Source organism: Nyctereutes procyonoides, unplaced genomic scaffold (genome assembly GCF_905146905.1).
Source record: "Nyctereutes procyonoides isolate TBG_1078 unplaced genomic scaffold, NYPRO_anot_genome, whole genome shotgun sequence".
NCBI classification, from domain to species: Eukaryota; Metazoa; Chordata; class Mammalia; order Carnivora; family Canidae; genus Nyctereutes; species Nyctereutes procyonoides.
The window spans coordinates 7,207,630-7,212,598 of record NW_026575031.1 but is presented as its reverse complement, the minus strand read 5'-3'; positions in this window follow the sequence as shown (position 1 = coordinate 7,212,598).

Sequence of the window (4,969 nt, the reverse complement as noted above, 5' to 3'; positions counted from 1 at the left end):
GGCGCGGGAGCGGGCGGCGGGCGGCGGGCGGCGGGCGGCGGGGCGCGGCGAGGGACGGTGGCCGGATGTCCCGCCCGGCGGCTCCCCGCCCCCGCCCCCGCCCCCGGCCCCGCCGTGACACAGGCGCGGGGGCGGGCCCAGGCCGGGGGCGGGGAGAGAGGCCCGCGCCCCAGCACCGGGCGGGCGAGGGAGGGCGCGTGCAGACCCCCACCCGGGAGAGGGCGCCGGAGCGAGGGCCGCCCTGGTGCTCCGGGCTTCGGAGACAAAAGCTGCCGAGGCCCGGAAGGCAGGAGTCGCAGGCCAGGGCTCCCCGGCTCGCGCGGCGCGTGCCCTCGGGGAGTTGGACGGGGACCTGCGCCCAACGCCCCGCCGCACACTCTGGCCTGAGACCTTCCTCCAACCGCGGGTCCCGAGGCAGAGGGCCCCCGCAGCGCAGCGCCGAGTCCGAACTTTCGGGAAAGCCTTCCTTCCCCCCCGCAGGAAGCAGAGTCCCCAGTGTGCTCCCCCAGCCACCCTCCCCCAGCCACTCCCGCCGAGAGGAGCAAGGCTGTCAAGCGTTGACCAGTGGCTCATCTCCATGGTGACCGTCAGATTTAGCAGTACCTGCCGGATGGCCGTGTTGGTCGGCTGGGTAATGCTTAAATGCCTGGGAATGGAGTCTTCTCCCCTCCTGTCTTTCTTCCCCCAGGCCTGAAGAGGTGGGATAACTGGCACACTCTGGTGAGGGGCCTCTGGCAAGTGGGTGCCTGGTGGTCACAAGAGTGATCAGCACATCCTGGAGGGTGAGGAGCGGCACAGAGCAGCAGAATCTGCCTGCCTGGAGCCAAACGCGCAGTCAATGGCACCAGGCGGATTCGGGAACGCCTAGGACAGCAGTGGCCAGCCTTTCCCCACCTGAACTGGCACTAGCAAAGGCTCCAGATTTCATCCTGTTACGGATGTGTGGGGAGTAGTGATGCGATCAGGCTCCACATTTACCAGGCAGGTGCCTGCTCAGTGTTTGGTATTCTCTTTCAGTTGTCAGAGTTGCCCTGGGGAGGCAAGTACTACAGGCATTCCCAAGGCACAGCTGAGGAAATTGAGAGGCTCTGGGAAGCTGAGACTCTATATGGGTCAGTCTGATTTTAAAACCCACACTCCTAATCACCATCTCTTGGAGATTAATGGACAAACGTGAAATGGTTGGGAGGAAGCAGCTGATCCCAGGTTATAGTATTGAAGGGCTGAATGGAATGGGCTGAGTAGATGCCAGAGGCTCGGAGTTCAATGGGAGAATGGAGGTGCCACTGATCAGATGATTTCAGAAGCATGAAGGGTCCAGGGGAATGAGATGAAGCTTGCTGGATGGCCCCCAATCCTTAGCATTGAGTGCACTGGTGGCTTCCTCGCTTCTCAATAGGCTCCCAACAGCTCACTGCCTGATTGCTGGGGTGCATCTGAGGATGCACCACCCAGGGATTTTTAAAAAAAATTTTTTTTCATCCACTGATTTCTAAGTTGGCCTCAGGTTCAGCCTTCACTGAAGCGCTTCCTTGCTTCCAATAGCACCGAATGTAGATTTCTGGCATTGGGATTATTTTTTACTGGGATCAGTTTTTTAAAACAATAAATGTTTTTTTATACTAGAAGAGGGGGGAAAAAAACCTTTGAAAACTTTTTGAGGGATCCCTGGGTGGCGCAGCGGTTTAGCGCCTGCCTTTGGCCCAGGGCGTGATCCTGGAGACCCCGGATCGAATCCCACATCGGACTCCTGGTGCATGGAGCCTGCTCCTCCCTCTGCCTGTGTCTCTGCCTCTCTCTCTCTCTCTCTCTCTGTGTGTGTGTGTGTGACTATCATAAATAAATAAAAATAAAAAAAAAACTTTTTGATAATTTGGGCTGACGCTCATTCCTCTGAAGTCTTCTGTGCTAGCAGTCACAGTAAAGTAGTCTGAGTACAGGAATGGCCACTTGGTTTGTGGGGAGTCCCTGGGCGAGGTGCTTGTCTCCACACCAGTTTCCTATCTGTAAAATGATAGGGCATCAGGCAGCCCCGATGGCGCAGTGGTTGAGTGCTGCCTGCAGCCCAGGGCACAATCCTGGAGACCCGGGATCGAGTCCCATGTGGGGCTCCCTGCATGGAGCCTGCTTCCCCCTCTGCCTGTGCCTCTGCCTCTCTCTCTCTCTCTCTCGCTCTGTATCTCTTGTGAGTAAATAAAATAAAATCCTTAAAAAACAAAACACTGAAGCAGTCTTTAAAAAAAAAAAAAAGATAGGGCACCATGCACCTCATGGGACTCTTGTGGGCAGCACACTGATGGCAGGGCTATAGTTAAGTCTGTGGCAGTGTCTGTGCCACTAATATCCTCTACTGAAATGCACCAGCCCAGATGTCCATACCAAAATGAAGAAGAGGGTGGGGCAGCTCCATCCTGCCTCCCAGGAACCCCCACGGCCATAAACCTTGCTCTACACTGAGTATGGTCAACCCTGAGACTGGGCTGAACCAAGATCCAGGCAGTCACAAACCCTGGGCCCGTGAGGACTTTCAGTCCCTTGGCAAGGAGTGCCACTTACAAGACACAAAGGCCCTGGGACAGTTTCTGCTGGCGACTCCCCGAGGACATGACCCAAGGTGATGAGGTGCTATCTTCACTACACACCTACCTGAGGACCAGTTCCCAGGTCCCTGGCCAGGTGAAGGCTGGCAAACCAGGGATTTCACATTGTACAGGCAGGTAACTCTGGCCACCATGATGCCAAGAAGTCCACCCCAAGTTCTCATCTGCTCTGTCTCCTTTCCTCCATTTGCGCTCTCCGTTTTCCTGCCCACTTTGTTTATTGGCTTCAGCCAGCCCCTCCACTACAAGGGTTAAGAGGGATCCCCAAAATAAATAGTGACCCCTCTGCACGCACCCCAACCACCCCCCCCCACAAAGATGACAGGACACACAGGAAACAATCCTTTTCTAAATCAATACAATTTTTCAAATTTATTTTTTTCTTAAAGAAGTACTAATCTCTGTCAAAAGGGAGGTGAGGAAAGGTCCTCCCTCCCTTGTAAACACTGAAATACAGATCTGAGAAACCAGGGTCGACACACACAAAAAGTGCATTTTACAAAATATCAACTAAAATATATTTTACATGAATTATGCTTCCATTGAAATTCTACCAGCTGCATTTTCAGGTTCGAAAAAATATTTCCACATCTAAGAGATTCCAAAAGAATGTAAGTACTGGGCAGCAGACCCCGCCTCCGGGGAGGAGGGGCCTTCATCTCCTCTCCTGCTGAGTGAGGCTGGGCTCCTTGGCAGCCAGGGCCCAGCACCCTGGGAATAAGCAGGCTCCCAGGCTGGCTCTTCAGAGCCCCCACGGCCACTCTGCCAACCTCTTTTACTGCCCCACACCTTCCTCCAAACAGCTTATTCAATACAAGGGCACCCCAGCCCTTTCCCCTCGGGTTTGGGATTGGGCTTTCCACATGTAAATTCACCTCTGAAGCCTCCAGGCCTCCCCCAAGCCCAATGACCAATCCGGAGCAGCCCTGTCTTCTCAGGGATCCCACAGGGCCTGGGGTTGCTGGAAATGCCCTCAGGATGCTTTCACCTCCACCTCCAGACCCAGCCCAACTGTCCTCACCCGGTTGTCACCTCCTTAGCTGGAGCTGGGTCTGTGCCTGTCCCTTCCTAGGTGGGGGGGGAGGAGGAGGAGTGCTGCCCTCCTAGGCTCCTGCCCCCCCTCCCCTGTGGAGGTGCTCATAGTAGGGCCCAAACCACACTGTGCTCCTCTCCCCATCCCCACCATGCTCCTCTTTGGTACAAATAGGAAAGAACCAGGCTGCTCCAGCCCCCTCACAGAGGGCCCCCTGGGGGGGGTGTTAGGGCCTGGTCCCCCAGCAAGGACAACAGGGGGCCCAGCCTCCTAACCTACTCTGGGGAGCAGCATTAGTGAGAACAGGGCCCCTGGGCAACAGGAACAAAACAGAAAATGCAGGTCCTTAGCTCCTAGAGTGAGTGGCTGCAGCTCAGCAGGTCTGTGGACTGATACAGTGTTGATTCTCGCAGGGATGTAAATTAGTGCAATCTACAAAAGACTAGGGTAAGGGGTGGCAGGGCCAGGGGAGCCACAGCACTCCTTTGGTTTGATTTCAGGTGGGTGTGGCTTGAAGAGTCATGTATGAAGTTCTGCAAGAGGTTTCCTAGAACCTCCAAGTGTAAGGCAAGAGGAAAAGTCTTCAATAAATCAGGTAGCAAATTTTCCTTGCCCCCTGCCCCCCACCCCCTCCCAGCTCCCTTCTGCCCTCCCAGACCCAACTAACCCCCTGTTGACCAGTTAGCTTCTGTGAAGCCAGACCTGCTGGATGGCCCTCACCAGAAGGCCGACAGGAAGCTGACTCCCACAAGCGGGCCACACCCATGACTGTCACCACTGGGTAACTTGTTCCAGCACTAGGGGCTACTACAGGGGCAGAGGAGGAAGCCAGGGAAAGGCCCCAAGTCTAGAAAGAGAGTCTATGCTCTGGAAGCCAGACTCTGGGCTCTCTATTCCTCAAAGGAAGGAGCTCGGAGCTGTGCTAGAATCTGGGAGAGCCTGGTCCCAGGCTGATGGGGAAGCAGCGGGTCACAGTGGGTGAGGTAAAGCTGGCTCCCACCCCCCCTCGAAGGGCGCAGGGGAGGCTAAAGAGGAGCCTGGTGGGCCTTATTCCTGAAGGACTCCCCCCCACCCCGCCCCTGGGCCCCATCCTCCTCAGGCTAGGCCCAGCCTCAGGGAAGACTGCTTCTTCAAGTCTCCACCAGGGCCACCAGAGAGAGGCACCCAGGCCAAGCTGAGCGCTGCGACACTTTCCTTATACCCTGGCCTCCCCTTCCCTCCCCAGGGGCCCAGTCCCCAGAGGGGTCCCTGCCCTCCCCCCAAGAGAACCACAGGCCAGCAGCCTCAACCCCTGTGGCCCCTTAACCAAGTGCTGTGCTTCAAGCAGTACCCCTGC